A 17,455-nucleotide genomic window follows, 5' to 3' on the forward strand; every position below is an offset into this window, starting at 1 on the left:
ATACACTGAAACATGTATGAGTAAAGGGATATCCTGCATGCAATTTATTCTTAAATATTATAGTAAAAGATATATCTATATGCATATTCAGAAGAGAGAATGAAACGGTCAAAGCAAATGCAATAAAATTTTAATACAATCAACCTGGCTGAATTGTATATTGTATTATTCTTTAGTGAGTCTGATCTTAAGTTTAAGTGAATGCATAAATGAGTGAATACATAAATAAAATAGTTTCATCACCTTCTCGTCAACACCATTACTACCCCCTTGTCCAAAGTCCTCCAGTCTTCTGTCTGTATTGAATTTCCCTGCCCACCTTCAATTATTCTCAACAAGGTAGCCAGAGTGATTCTTTGAAAATATAAATTAGATTATGTCATCCATTGCCTCTATCTCTGTTGAGGACCTTTTGGCATTGCATTGAAATATCTTGTTTACATAGCTTTTTCCCCTACTAAATTATCGTGCATAAGGAAAGACTGCATTTATTTATGCTTGCTCACTTCCCCTCCTTGCCCACACCTACCCATCCAGCACAGTACTGACACTCTGAAAATGTTTGCTTTGTGATATTAATCTATGTTGCAAACACTCTTGAGGGAAAATATGTGATTGTGCTTTTATTGAAATTTCACCTGTTTTACAGGTTTATGAATCATTGTGTAACTGTACCATAATTTGGCTCACTCGGCTTTAATCAGAAAACATTTCACTTACCCTATAATCACACAGGGCTTCTGACTGTAGAATCCAACTTCCTATCTTTCCCTGCTGCTTGATTTATCTGAAAAATTTTTCATGGCATAGGACATGTATTATCTGTTAGCAGTTTCTCAGAGCTCAAAACAAATAGTGCCTTTCTGATTCTTTGAATAACAGAAAATAGGTTTTCTGCATCATGGCCACTTGTGTTCCCGAGGCTTAGATTCTGCTAGCAGAAGGAAAGAAAAGAATCACTGAATATTTGCTCATCACTTGTCCTTATGTTTCAACTGTTGCAAACCAGAAACCCTTGTTATACTTCCAAAAGTACATCTACTTTGAAAATTAATATAGAATCAGCATTTTATTTTATCTTTTCTAAATTTTCCATTTTCCTATAATTTTTGGACCTGACCTTTGCCAAGGGCTTTCAACATATTTCCCTAGAATTCAAACTGTGAATCCAGTTGTGACTTTTGGATTATTACAGCACATTAAATTTTCCCAAGCTATACTCTAGAGGGCAGAAACACATATTTCTCTGGCAAGGTCTCTCTTTTTTCTCTAAATTGGCCTAGCTTCCAAGCAGCTATATTCCTGCTTCTCTGTTACTGATAAGCCAATCATTATATCTCCTCAGTATGCCCATTAATTTTCAACTTCCTATTACTATTCCACATTTTGTGGCTGTGTTCCTTTGTAGTATTGACAGAAAGGATTAATTATGGAAATAGGACTGATTCACCATTTGTAAGATATATGTTAATGTTAACAGCACACTTGGAAAGGAAACAAAGAGCTCTACCAGCTCTTTAAAACCCTTTGTTTCTATAACTGTGGACAAAGTGAGGTCCATAACGGGAAAGAAGAGGTAGAGTAAGGCCAAGAGGTCCCTAGTTACCTTGGCTCAACTCCCAAGGAACATTTCTGGACCTTTTATTTTGTCAACTACATGTGAACAACTTAATCAAAGGTTGACTTGGTGTGGATGGCCCCCAAAGCATACTGAGACAAACATTTTACAGGTTACTTATTTGGAAGGTGAGCCCAGGAATCAAATGCAATGGAGTAGGAAAAGTGAAACAAGGAAGAAAGAAAGCTAATAAAAGTACATATGGGCACATGAGCAACTGGGATTCAGGTCCACTGAAGACCTTGTGAGGAATCATAAAACATGCTTCAAAATTGTCTCACTGAAGGACTGGGAAACTGAGATACTTATCTACTGATTTCCATCTGTCCCCAGGGGCACTATCTCCTCACAGCCAGCCCTGTACCTGAATCTAGCAAGCTGTGGCATCAGAGAAGGCCCTCAGGCAGGGAACCAGAGGGATGTGTTGCCATTTGGTGCGGAACATTGATAATGGCTCTGGGAACTGTCCACCATAGCTTCAGGTGAAATGAGGGATTACCGGGCAAGGCATCAAATAGCATCTGTCAAAGTTGCCTCTTAGGTTTGTTTTGGAGCCTGACCCAGTGTTTAGTACATCATCTCTGAACAAAGAGATTCTGAACACAGAATCAAATTCACCTGAAAGCTACATCATTGATAGAAATCTTTTTTACATTTTTAGTATAGATTTCAGATGTCAAATTCATAACTATGGCACTGGAAAAGCACCATTTCATTATAATACATAGAGACAAATATACAAATTGACAACAATTATTTTCAAGGTCAATATATAATGTCAAATTAATAAATAAATGTATATTATATTATAAATATTGTAAATAAATAATTATAAATAATATGCATGTTTTCCTTTTGTTTTCCCTTTTGGAATTGACTGAAGAATCTCTTTCCTCTTTGAAGGCTGCATAAATCGAGAAGAGCATAGAGTTAAGTTTGACTGAGACTTGTTTGTGGGACAATTCCACATTTTCTAAGCCCAAGTTCATCTTCCTTCCTCATATAATTTTCTTTTCAAATTAAAAAATAAAAAAAAAATTAACCACATCTTCTTTTCTGCTATCATTCTGGTACAAGCTGCTATTATCTTTGGAGATAGATGACAATAGCCCCAAAAGATTCCTCTGCTTCCACCATTGTTTTTCTCTCTTTCTGCACTTTAACCTTATAAAAAGTAATTCAGGTGAAGTTCATTTTGTTTTGCTCAAACCCCTCCAATTCCTCCAGTGCTTCTCTGATGAGTATCACTCTGAGTAAAAGCCAAAGTCATCAAAATGACCCACATGACTGGAATTTGCCTCACTCTTCCTACCTACTAACACATCTCAGGCCTAATTATATATTTTCCAGTTGCCCTTCCCCTCACTTATTCCTCTCCAGCCACACTGCCCTTCTTGCATATTTCTTAAACACACACCAGGCACTCCCCCACACCAAGGCTTTGTACTTGCCCTTTTTCTGTCTGGAACTCTCTTCCCCCAGATATCTGCATAGCTCCCTCCAAAACCTTATGCAGACTTTCATTTAAATTGTATCTTAATAAAAAATTTTAACACCCACTTCCCCACCTAAGACTTCATTTCTTATGGTTTTCAGATAACATGAATTATCTATTATTTCTCTTATTTTGTTTATTTGCTTCCTTCTACTAAAAAACTCCTGAAGGACAGGGATTTTTGTCTGTGTATATGTTTTAATTTTTGTATCCTCTGAACTTCGAACAGTGTCTGCTGCATAGTAAGTATTTGATACTTCTGTGTTAACTGAGTGTATTATATGCAGTCTTAGAGATTTGGATGCTGGTAAAAAATACATATTTTCAAAAATTCTTTTTTACATATAACATAGTAAAATTATTCAGGATGCCAGATCAAGTGATTTCAATTTGAACTCTCATTTAAAAGTTAATTAAATCTATCTAGCCATCTTTTAATTTTATCAAATACACACTAAAATTGAAATCTTGGGTTGAGATACATGATTTGAATTAGTAACAGTGCCAGGATCCATGTAGCTCCATAAAAAAATCCTAACACATCCAAACATACTAAGAATTACTAACAGACAGGCTAATTCCTAATTTTGCTGCACTAAGATCCTATCAGTATTTAGTTCATGTTATAGACTTGCTATAAGAAGTCATGAGTTATTTTGAAAACAGATAATATATTTCCTACATGTTCTACCACATTCCCACTGACCCCTAGTTGTATGGCCTCTATAAACAAAACCATTGGTAGCAGTGTGGGTCAAATCTCACAAGCAATGCAACACCTACAAAACAGCCTCTGCCTACTTAGTATTTTTTTTTTTATCTTTATTGATTTTTTAAATATTACATTAAAAAAATATGAGGTCCCCATATATGCCTCACCCCACTCCTCCCCGCATAACAACAATCTCCTCCATCATCATGAGACATTCATTGCTTTTGGTGAATACATCTCAGAGCACTGCTGTACCTCATGGTCAATGGTCCACATCATAGTCCACACTCTACCACATTCCACCCAGTGGGCCATGGGAGGACATACAATGTCAGGTAACTGTCCCTACAGCATCACCCAGGACAACTCTAAGTCCCAAAAATATATAAGCTATGCTCCTCGCATCCTCACAACCCATTAGATTCTGCATATTCCAAAGTGTAACAATAGAAAATACGGGGAAGACAAGACTGGTTCAGTGCAATTTGAAATTGAACTAGAGTAGTTTATGTGTGATGGTATGCCTGTTTCCCCACATCCTTCCCCCCTCACACCATCATCTAACAACCAGGCAGAAGACATAAATCTACAATACAGGTGGGTAGCAAGCAGGGAAACCAGAGGACAATTTTACAATATTTAGTATAATTAGTTTAACAAGAGACCACACTCAATCATATATTGCACCATTAAGTGAACCACAATAAATTCCAAAAAACATTAGTTTTCCAAGACAGACAAAAAAGAAATAACTGAAACTTAACCCAAACCAATTCAACTAGTTGAGATTTTTAAAACAAAGAAACCACATAGCCAAACTAATTTTTAAAAAATTGTCCAAAATACTTATATCAAATAATAATTTAAAATGGCAAAGATTACATAGAAATTACTGTCAATGGTAGTATGCACAACAGACTTATGCTCAATGAATATATAACACATTTAAACCATCCTAATCATTACATAAATATGTATTAAAACAATGACAAGACGACAAGTTTAACCTATCAAATTGCCAACATTGGAAAGAGTGGCAAGAGTTTGGGATAACAGGTATACTTAGAGATTGCCAGAGGCAATCCATAAATAGGTATGGTCAACATTTTATGAGAGCTTTGTCAATATGATTTAAATGCATTATAAAACTGTAGATTACAACACATGTAAATGTATCTCAATGAAATTATTTGAAAGTTATGAAAAGATGTGTGCAAGGATGTTTTCTGCAGTATTGTTACAGTATCAAATTTTTTGAAACATCTAAATATCCTTCAGTAAGAGATTGTCCAAACAGAGATGTATCTATAAAATTAATTATAATGTATATATTAACAATAATAATGAGACCATATATATAATAATATATAAATGTAAATATATTCAGGAATACATTATTGAGTGAAGGAAGATTTGCTTATAAAATATTAGGTATAACTCAATTCTACCATTATGAATATAGGGATATTTTATATAAACAGTATCTAAGATATGAAAATCTAAAAGATTACATTAACATTTTCATTGATTAACTTTAGCATGTTGTGGTTTTTTTATTATGCTTGAAAAATCCACTTCTTCTATATTGTACAACATTTTACTTGCATAATAAAGAATAATAAAGGTTAAAAAAAAGAATTATAGTATAAAGATGCCTAAAAGCAGATGAGACTTTTATAAGATATCCAAAGATGTGCAGGAATCAGAGAGGATTTAGAAAGACAGAAACACGGATCAAAATGGGGAATAGGCTGAAGAGAGAGAGGAAAAAAAAGGAGAATTAAAATGATTCTTCAGGAAGCATCAAGGAGAATTTCCTTTTGAAATAAAGTGATTATGTTATATACTACATGATTATGATCTGTTTCATGACTGTCTATTCTATTTCATTGATTGGGATTTAAATTCTTTCTTCAGTTCCACAATGTTTTTTTTTTGGTAGTAATTTGAAATTATAATTTAATAACTAGTAGTCTAGTGTTTCTTATCAATCTTTTTTTTTTCAGTTTTACCAGTTGTTCTTCCAGATATAAAAGTTAGAATCACTTTGTCAATTTCTAAAACAACCATGAAGAAGCAATGTTTGGATCATTCTTGGATATCATTAAACCTTCATATTAATTAACAAAGAAATTAAGGAGTATATTTATCTCTTTCCATTAAAGAAATTGGCATGTTTTTATATGTATACCAATATTTATTTACATATCTTACTATTACATAGTTTTATTCTTATATAGTATACAAAATTCTCGTTTATATTTCTTATTTTTGTTAATGTTGTGAATTTGCATTTTCGACTTTTGTTTTTGTTTTGCCAGCAGAAAGAAAAGCTACTAATCTTTCCACTTGATTTTATTTAGCTACCTCCATGACATTTTGATTAGTTTAAAACTCTGAGTTATTGGTTTTCTAGAATTTTCTGAATACATTACTTAGAAAAATTATTTTTAATCTCTTTTTCCATTTATAAATGTATGATTTCTATTTCATTTAATGGTAGAAAGTATAAGAAAATGATAACTAATCGTGAAGTAAAGAAGATCTAAGTTTGACTTTTTAATTATTTTTTTTGAAGAAACTATTTATGGATTAATAAATCCTACTTTATTTCCTCCCCAGTTCATTAAATTATTCTTTAACTTTTATTTTCTATTTATCATGTTTTTAGTTAATTCCATTGTATTATTCCTAACTCTGTGAAGTAATTTTTAATTTATTTATAAGTCTTTCTTGAGCAACAATAAAAGCATTTAAAACTGACTTTTCCTCCAAGTACTTTTTTGAATATGGCTCGTAAATTTTATCATGACGTGGACTCTTTATTGTTTTATAGCAGTTATTACTTCTTTGACCCAAGCGTGGTTAAGGATAAAAATATATGCACACACATGTATTTAGGTATTAAGGGATTTTCTTTTGTTCATATATCTTTATAAATATTGTGGATTGTGGTTCATTTTTACTGTTGATTTATGCTTTCATATTGTGTTCAATCAGTATCTCATGGACCATCTTTTAATCATTTGGTACCATTTGGGTTTTGATGAATGTATCAATCAGGGTTCAAGAATGTAAGCAACATAAGCATACTCTGGTTAGTTTTCACCCCAAAACGGAAAAGTTTGGAAGGTCTGGAAAAAGTGCAGGAACCAAAAGAAACTAAATAGCAATAAACATTGTCAAATTTCTGATAGAAACTGTTTGGTCAGTTCAATGTTGTTGGTAAATGAGGACTCTCAACAATATCACAACCACAAATTCAAAGTCCTAGGTATGCTATTTTGTTTGCTAGCCTCCGTCCGATAAGTCACACAGAAACAACAGACTTCGTTAGCCCTGCCTCCCACCAAGATTTCCATATTGTTGGTTGCCCTCAAAGGAGAATATTTCTTGGATGCTGGGTAGTCAAATAAACAAAAAAATAGTTATTTCAATATAGCTCTTAAGGAAGTTTATAATTTCATTTTGTTCTATGATAAAATTTGAGAGTGTTTGTATTTTAATATAAAACACGTAACTTCCATTAACTGATATGCTTAGTTCTACTTTAGTTTACTAAGAGTCCAGGTAATCTGTGCACATGGTAAGGAAAGGAAGGTACACAAGGGAGACTGTCTTCTTTTTCAGTATTTTCTTAATATAGTGAAAGTCTTGAATGTAATGTGTGGTCGAAAGAATTATGATTACAGGCAGTGTTCATGATTAACCACTAGAAATGAACTTTAACTGTTAATAATTTTCTAATGCTGTGATTCTATATAACAAGATGTGAAATTTTACCATACACTGATCAAAACCAGTAGGATGCCAAACACTTGCCAAAACTGCTGCCTTTAACTTTTGGTTTTATCAATAGTAGTACCTAAAAATTATAATTAACATGAAATTCTACATTAAATTCAAAATTAAAGCTGCCCTTAATTATAGACAAGTCATTGTTATTGATGCTTTAATGGATTGAATTATAAAAAATAAGTGACAAGTGACAATATTATTCCTAAATAACAAATATTTTCAGCTGAAATAAGGGGGCCACTAGCAAGATAGGTCAAATAAATGCTATATAGACTGGTATTACAAGGTGATGTAATGAATTAGAGTAACTGAGTTCTTAAAAATTATAGCAACAGACCAAACACAGGATTAAGCAATCTGCAATGGAATTGTTCAATTTCATTAGGCATAATTTTACTCTTAAAACAAAGAGACAAAAACTATAAATCATGGGAAGACTAGCAACTGGCATTCTCAGCTATCAATAAAGGTGAAGATAACTGACACTTTTTGACTTCTAAATACATAGTCTCATTATAAACAGTGAGATTTAATTACTGTTCCTGTTTAAAAAGAAGTACTGAACTTTACAGGTATTGAAGATCATGCCTTAACACACACAGACAGTAAGTGACAGATTCTGGATTCAAACTCCATTAATCTGGCTTCAAGGACCAAATTTTCTCTATACTATACTCAAGGTAGAAGAGGCTGGAAGCAATCACCGAGGTTTCCTTTCGACCAAACACATTCTCTGATTAAGATGCCCTCCATATTCTTGCATAATAATCCTGGTCATTATTCAATTTAAATAGGCCTCAAAGTTAGTTTTGCCAAGAGACCACACCTAGGTTCTATCCCATCTGAAAAGGTAATATTTACCCCTCTCCTTTTGGTTTAACTCTACTCCAATAATCTATCCATATAATTTTATTGACAATCTGAATAAAATGACTAAAAAGTAATTTCTATTATTCAAAAGGATGAATAAACATTTCTGCTTAATTTTGGAATTTACTATGTGATTCCTACAAGGATATTGAACATAATAATTATATTTTGCAATGCACTAATCTTATTTACTATTCCTTAAGAACATAAAGGACGGTAAAGCAGCAAGATGATGAAGTTGAATTAGACTGGGAAGCTTTAAATTTTGTTTGAAACAGTATCAAACTCAGTGCCTTAGACAGATGCTTACCAATGCTTTTGGAAATTCTGGTAGTCTTTAATGTCATGCCAAACTGGAGACAGCATGTAGCAATTAAGAAGACATAGACTTTGATGTTGAAAGGATCAGGGTTGCAATCTCAGGACCACCACTTATAATTTTAGGCTTTTTCAAAAGTTATTAAACATTTCCAATCTTGAGTTTCTTCTTATATAGATTTTCTGAAAATAACCAGTAACCTGCAATGTTGTTGTGATAAGTATATTCATGTGCCTAAATTATTTGACAGAATAAATACAAGCTATTTTCATTATAGGTATTATTAAAGAAAGAACTGGAGGCCTAGTTCTACTATAGTACATGGTTCGGCTGTATCTAAATATCATATCCCCCAGATGATAACTTCTCTAATAATATAAATATTCTCAAACTGATAAAACTAACTTATTTTGTCAATGAAATAAAAAACGAGTTAGGCAAGTATATGGGATAAAGTTTTTGAGAAGATTTAGCTCATGTTACTTTTATTCAAAGGATGAGCATTTAGTACCTAATAATTTTGTTGTGGCTTGTTCCCTCCGATCCTAGAATAGAATCTAATCCATAAAATTCAACATAACAAACAGCGCAAAGGGATCACTTAACTATTAAAAAAAAAAGGAGTGTTGTGGAAAATAAACATGTTAATCTAAAAAATTGACTAAGTTTTACTCATTCTTATACACTCTAGCACCTAGCAAACCTTTACACCTTTATTGAATTAAAATTTAAATGAACTGCATGAAGTATAAAGGGATTATTTCTAACTCTTACGGAACTGATCATCAAACTATCTGCATGTTTAAGTTCGATACTGCATTAGTTAAGATTCTCTAGGGAAAAGAATCAAGAGGAGATATCTGTGAATAGTAAGCGATTTTATAAAATTGTCTCACGATCATGCACAAGTCCAAATTCTGTAGGGCAGGCTGCAAACCAGAGGCTCTGATGAAGTTCTTGATGAGTTTCCCAGGTGACGCTGTCTGTCTGAAGTAGAGATGGGAATTCTCTCTGAATGCTGAAATCACTTCTCCCTTTAAAGCCTTCAAATGTTTGGATGAGATATCACTCATTGCTGACAGCAGTCTCCCCAGGTGATTGTCCATGTAACCAGACATCTATGCAATCAACTCACTGATGATTAAAGTCCATGAAATGCCCATGTATTACAATTACCCCAGTGCTTGACCAAAAGAACTGGGCACCATTACCTGACTGAGTTGACACACTAGCCTAACCATCAAAGATATATAAAGTGGTTATTAATCATTGTTTCCTTTACTGAATCATGCTATGTTTTCAAAGCTTGACACTTAGATACAAAAATCTAGTCTGCCCACTGCTAGTCACTATAATGCCATTTATATTAACTGTAAAGTGTAAGAGGAAAAGAATGATGGCATTGATGATATGTATGGTAGAATCTGAAAGCTGGTTTTAAGGTTTTATGTGAAGTGTGTGCTACTCATAAAGAAATGTAGCCTTTTATCCCAGAGTTAAATAACAATTTAAAAAATATTATAGCATATTAAATCAGTGTCTTTAATATACAATGGTTTTATTGTGCATTTAAGAAACTTATTTTGAATTTTTAGAAAACAGTGGATTATTCAGATAAAATACTTTGCTACATAAAAAACAAAACATCTAATTTATGTCTATAATAACATAAAATAATATTTATCTACCCAAACCCAATGGAGCATTTAATGATGCTAATATAAGTTCAGAAAATCTTTTCCATTTCAGAAAATACATGCAATAAGTAATTTTCAAAAAATGAATGCCTTGAGAAGCAATTAATAGGATTCCAAATGATAATCTTTTAGAGAAAGTTGTGAAGGATAAGCAAGTTGATCATGCTTCTGAAAATCAACATGTTTATTTTTATTAGCATAATGTAATAAAAGATATAATGCCTATCATAATAAGTGTAATTCTCTTTTAGAATACAATTTCTTCTATATTTTAAAACATGTGTGAGAGTTGATATGAAAACAGAGGTGGGTTGAAAATGGTGATAATGTACAGGAAGCTACATGAACACAGAGAAAAATGAAGGGAAGAGGAGTACACTCATTTGTATGAAAAGGAAGTCATACTAAAATAAAGATATTTGAGGAAAGGAAAATTAAATTATTTCAGGGGCAGCATTAGGGGTTGACTGGAAAATAACTTGAGAAGTCTGAAGAGGTCCATGTCATTGAATTTCTGTAACAGTAGGACTGGACCATTTAATTACTGGAAAAGAAGGAAGAGGATAGAGTTTGGTTGTAATCTGTAAAATATTGTATAATTTATGTATTTCTTAAATATTTATTAAGCACTAATTTTGTGCTATACTTCGTACATCAATCTAAATATAAAAAAAGGAAGAGAAATTAGACTGTGATTGAAGATATGATACAAGGTTTTGAGTTAGAGAAAATCAGAAAACCAATTAATCTCCCTTCCCTTCTTCTCCCCCAGTCTTTCCTTTCCTTCCCTTCCTTCTTTCCTTCCTTCCTCATCTAATGTGGCCCTATTATGCCAACCATTGTGAAAGTGAAGAAAGCTCAGGGTAATTATAATATGGTATGATAATTGCTATAATAATATCTAAAATATATCATGTTCATACATGTTTAAAGTACATTTCTAAGCTTTTCATAAGATTAATCATTTAATCCTCATCACACTCTTATGTGATAGGTACTATTACTACCTATTTTTAGGAAAGAGGAACATGAGTCACAAAGATGTTAGATAATTTAACCAAGGTCACACAGCTAATAAGCAGCAGGATTTGGGTTTTAATCCAGATAAAATGACTGCATCTTCCTGCTCTGTTGCATTTGCTGATGTAAATACAAGAAAGTATAGGATGTAATACCAGCATATTATGGGACACAGTTAAGTACATTTCTTTTTTTAAATTTTTTGTGTATTTTTTCAAGCATTACTGGAGACATTAGTCACTACATAAATTTCTTTTGGGGGCAAAAAATGCCTCACTTTCTTTAAGTTCAACATCTTTTTAAAATACGGTACAAACCAATAATTGGCAAAATTTTATGAGGTACAAAAGTTTTCTGTGGTTGCTTTGTGGGACACCTAATTCCTAACACATGGAGAGCTCTTTAGGAAAGGTGAAATAAACCTTTAAGGGTAGATACAAATTAGTCAGTTGAGGAAGGAAAAGGTATATTAGAAGATATCACAAGGGGGAAGCTTTTACAAAAGAAAGAACATTGCATAAATTGGCTAATTTCACATTGTTAGGGCATAGTGTATTTAATAATAATGAGAGCTGACATTTATTCATTGAGGGCACAGTATGTCTTTGTACAGGATTTGAGCAATGGAAAGGTCTTTGATCCGAGGTCTCAAAAGTGGGGCAAACTGATATACAAAATGGGGTACAAGATGGTATACCAAAAGCATCAATCCAGTGAGATCTCCTTACCTTGTGTACTGTGATGTATTATTGCAGTTAAAGCACTTTGGAAAATTTTAAGTCCTTTGATGAGTAGCACCTTCATAACTTTTGTAATGAATCAGGATATGACCAAGAAATTCTTTTGTACCTCACAGAATTTCACTGTTAGTTGTTAGCAAAGCATTTAAAAGAAAAGCCGAACTTAATACCTTAAATATGAGTCATGCTTTTCTCTCCCAAAACATAAGTATTACTAATTTGCTGACCTTTCACATGATGAAAACCATTTGCCAATCATGTGCTATAAGCAGATATTTTAAAAAGAATAATACAGGACAGTGAACAGAAAAAGAATCATTTTCAAAAGAAACTTGAGCCATAGAGAAATTTGATAACAGATGTTTGAAAGTGTTTCCCCTGCCAAATATGAGTGTAGGCACCTTTAAAAACCCTTGTATCTAACTCTTTGAAAAATGTAGAAACATAATTTTCTACTTTGTTTGGAAATATTCAAAAAGTTCTGACTGATTTACAAGACCAACTGATTGACTTCAGGATGAGAAAAATGACTAGGAAAAAGTCTAATAGAAGCACCTTTGCATAATTGGTTGATGATTTTGACAATCCAATGTCCAGATTGGTAAAAACAGACCATGACGCACTTTTTCCTTATATAAGTTGTGTTTCTTTCTGAGTAATCATTTGTCGGCTCTGATTGCCACTGAATTCAAGCATAGATCCAATCTGTGAATAACTATAGTACAGTATCAAATCAAGTATAAAAATGTATGTGTATTGAATTATCTTTTCCCACTAAAATGCCATTTTAACATTATTGTTATTTTCAGTCAGAAGCAACAGAAAATTACAGTCATAAAATAGTATGAGAAAAAAAAGAGAATTTAAAATATTGCTAAATGCATCTCCCTGCCATATTTTTTATTTCAGGCATGTGTATATGTTATCACATATAAAATATCAACACAACAGTCATGTTTGAAATGTTACACAATTAAAAAAATACCTAGTAACTACCATGGTAGATACCTGATGAACAAGTTATTACAGGAGACATAAGAATGGCCAAAGGGCATGATGAAGGCAGACCTAGGGTGGAGGTTCAGCCAGCTTCCCAACTCTGCCACTGACCAGTTTACTGGTCTTGGGTAGCTTACTTTACCTCTCTAAGCCTCTACTGTCTCAGTTCTGACATAGAGATAATAAGGTCATCTATCTTATCCAGTAAAGTTTATATAAATGTTGCTGTAGGTAGAGTGATAACATTTGGTGGCACATAGTAGGTGTTTAATAAAAGCAAGCCATAGAGCCAGTTCTTGGGATTTTGATCTTTGGCTCAAAAAGTCAAAGCTATAGCCATATTGAGTACATTGCAATTTCTACATTATTTTAAGATAATTTTTCCTAATGGCTGATCCTCAATAGGCTGATCATTGAAGACAGTGACTGTCAGAGTCACCTCTTCAGAATCCATTATGTTGCCTGGCACATAGAGCTTCCATAAATGTTACTAAATTTATTATTGCTGAGGAATAAAACCTGAAGACAGAGGGTACAAACTTTGCCTTTATTTTCACATACTGACCCCTGAATAATATTGAACTCCTTTCAGAGTTCACCAGATCCCATCTGGGAAAACCAAGGGGCCCAGCAGGGAGCTGGCTGAACCATGGAGTTCCAAACAGGATCTGGTAAGTTAACATTTTTTATTATCTCCAAGTTTCTGTGCTTTACAGGAACACATAGTGACCGGTTGATGGATTTCTTGACTAAAGCTAAGTCATGAGGACGGTGTATGCTGGACAAGTGCCTGAAGTTAGTCTAGGGAGCAAGACATGGCCACAAAAGGCAGTACAGGCCATGAACTCACCATGTCTGATTCATAGCCAGAGACTAAATGTCAGCAACTCTGATGGTTGCCAGCACAGCTCTTGACATGACCCACAGATGTATTGCTCATCCCACTCAGTTTGACTGTGCAGTGGGCACATTCTTTGTAAAGAAAATACTAAAGCCTTAATATATTTTTCCATTGGACTTGTGAATGACTAACGATCTCATTGCAAATTTTAAATAGGCTTCCAAATCATTAATGTATATTGGGATTTTTCATGTTGCTTTTTGGGATGACATTATCATTTTTCATTACATTTACAATATTATCTTTCATTTTCTGACAGTATCATACAATCATATTTTTCAATTTAAATAAAAGAATTATTACTGTTTCATAACTTAGAAGAAAACTACTCTGCATGTAGCCTTGTAAAACAGAGCAATTTCATGAGTTTACAAACCACAAGCTATTTTATAGCTTCTGCTTGGTAATTATAAATCCTTCTTCTCACCCCCCACAAAACTCAGAGCTGATCTGTCCAGTTGACTTAGAGACTGACTTACAGGTCTCCACATTCATTATCTTTGATAATAAGCTGTTATATTAGGTTAATGATTTAAGACTAGTATATGTCTGAGAAATGGAAAATGAAGTTTAAAACTAATTTATAAGAATATAATCCACTGGTCATTTTCATATTTCATCAAAAAATATTTCAGAGGGTCTCCATAATTGATCACATTGAAGTGACAGAGTGAACTTTTCTTACTTTACTAATGGGAACAGGAAATCGTTCATCTCATTTTAGGTCCAGACCTTCAATATAAACTGACAGTTTATCATTTATCAAGGAAATGACATTATTTAAATATTAAAAGGAGGAGCATACCACTCTACCATGTATTGACTTGATGTTATAAATCAAGTTATGTCCCATATCAATAGGTTATACATTTCTTACAATTTCAGATGAAAAGCTATAGTTATCTTGGTCATGAATTTCAACATCTCATAAGATTGAACTACCATAAATAAATTAATTAATTAATAAATACACACACACATACATTAAACACTTCATGAAATACTGGGATTAAAACAACTAAAAATTTCAAATTATATAAATAACATGTATCTTTAACAAAACTAATTATATAATAGGATTTTTAAAAAATCTGAGTGAGTCAAAGTTTCTTGGTTTCGTTTGTGTTATGATGTTTTCAAAAAGGAGCAGAGGATTTTTAAAAACAACCAGATGAGCTCCTGTCTACCGTATGAGCAGCCCTTGGTTGGGGTCCCGGGGCCTCCATGTGAAGGCAGGCTCGCCTGCAAACATTGCAGAGCAAACAAGCTCTGCGGAGAGCTGACTCAGCAAAAAAGGTGATGCAACTAAAGAAGGGAGACAAACAAGAACACAGAAAGAGCCAGCAGCGAATGAACACAGAGAGCAGACAGCAAGCAAGCCACAAGGGGGGAGGGGAAAATAAATAAATACAGACACAGAAGAACATGCCGTGAAATGGACACAGAGAGCAGACAGCATGCAAAAAGTCATGGGCGGGGGTGGGGGCGGGGGGGGGGGGGGTAAAAAAACAAGCAGAGGAACTCTGAAACAAATTTATCATAACAGTCTAATGCAACTTTAGAGAAACAGTCCTGTTTAATACAATTTTAGCCAGCATTTTAAGTAACAAATTTTATTATCTAATTATTAACAGCCCAAATAAATGAATTTCTCTTTGCTTTGAATGTTAATTGTCTATCATATATGGCTATCACTTTAAATATTTGTGATGGATTTAATTGTGTCCCCCCAAAAGACCTAACCTCTGGTCCTGTGACTATGACATTGTTTGGAAATAGGAACTTTGAAGATGTTATCAATTAAGATGAGACCACACTAGATTAGGGTGGGCCCTAATCCAATATAACTGGTATCCTTATGGGAGAGGAAATTTGGACAGAGACAAAGACTGAGTTATGCCCTCAGAATCTAAGGAATGCCATGGGTTGCCAGCCAATGATCAGAAGCTAGGGGAGAAGCCTGGAATGGATTTTTCCTTTTAGGAAGAAGCATGGCCCTCCTGATACCTTGCTTTTGGTCTTCTAACCTCCAGAAACATGAGACAAAAATTTTCTGTTATTTAAGCCTGTGGTACTTTATTACAGCAGCTCTAGCAAACTAAGGCAGTTTTTGGTACCAGAGTGGAGTGGTTTCCAGGTGCTTGGTCAAACACTGACCTAGTTGTTACCAAGATGACCCTTTATACTGTGGTTGGGCCTTATCTAAACAGTTGGAGTATTATCAACAAGAACTGAAGGTTCCAAGGATCAGAAAGAACTCTGCCTCAAGACTACATCCTCTACTTTTTCCTGAGTTTCCAGTCTAAGGAATTCAGAATTAAGAGTTCACCATCATCCTCATCAGAATTCCCATATGCTGTCATATAAATTCAAACTTGTTAGCCCCCTCAACAGCAGGGTCCAATTCCTTAAAACAAATTATATAAACAATTTATAACATGCTATATATTTATAAAAATTACATTATGTGTATATATATACACATACACATATATTTATATATTCTCAGTTGTCACTGTTTCTCCAGGAGCCTGATTGGTACAAAATTTCTTTGATTTTTTTTTATACTATAGGAAATAAAAACAGTACCCAAATAGGGATCATGAAAGCAGTACATGTATTGAGTTGAGAAGAGAGAGAAATCATCTGATGCAAAACCCACCATGAAGAAAATACTCCATGTATTTAAAGCAAATATATGAGATGAAACTTTTCTTAGTAAGAGGAGTTTTACTTCCAAGCATTTGTGCTTCAGTTTTTCAAATAAGAGAAAGTAAATAAGAGATACCCGTTTTGAAAACAGACAGTTATTTTACTTTGAGAGAGAAAGAGAAAAAAATAAAACAATTATAGTCAATATCAAATGAACATAAAATTTAGGTCATTGCTAAATTAATATTTTCTGTGTGGGATTTACTTTCCCAATTGCTTTTAAATATCCTTTACATCTAAATTTTTAGGGCTAAATGCACTAAAGAGCTTATTATCCCAGACACTTCAATAGTAGGAGTGGACTATATTGCATCAGTGTCTAAGATATATTAAGCAAGGAGAGGATTGGAGGACCTTTGTACCCAAAAATAAATCATTTTGTTTTTATTCTTAATTCATATATGATACACTTTTCTCACAGTACCTTCTTGACCTCTGCTTCCTGTAGAGTCTAACTCCCTGTAACATGTGAAGCTGGTAATGGTGACCTTTATAACTCTGCCATTAGTATTTCTGATAATACATGGAGCTATGGACTTTCTGTTCTCCATTCATCCTAAATAAATTTGCCTCA

The 17,455-nt window shown here is 33.5% G+C and overlaps 1 protein-coding gene across 2 annotated transcripts in view; it reads right to left on the reverse strand.

Moving 5' to 3' along the window:
• Positions 1–17,455, reverse strand: part of SPAG16 (sperm associated antigen 16) — a 1,223,101-nt gene that overhangs the window by 433,318 nt on the left and 772,328 nt on the right. The window lies entirely within an intron of this gene.

Source organism: Dasypus novemcinctus, chromosome 7, assembly GCF_030445035.2.
Source record: "Dasypus novemcinctus isolate mDasNov1 chromosome 7, mDasNov1.1.hap2, whole genome shotgun sequence".
Taxonomy (NCBI): Eukaryota; Metazoa; Chordata; class Mammalia; order Cingulata; family Dasypodidae; genus Dasypus; species Dasypus novemcinctus.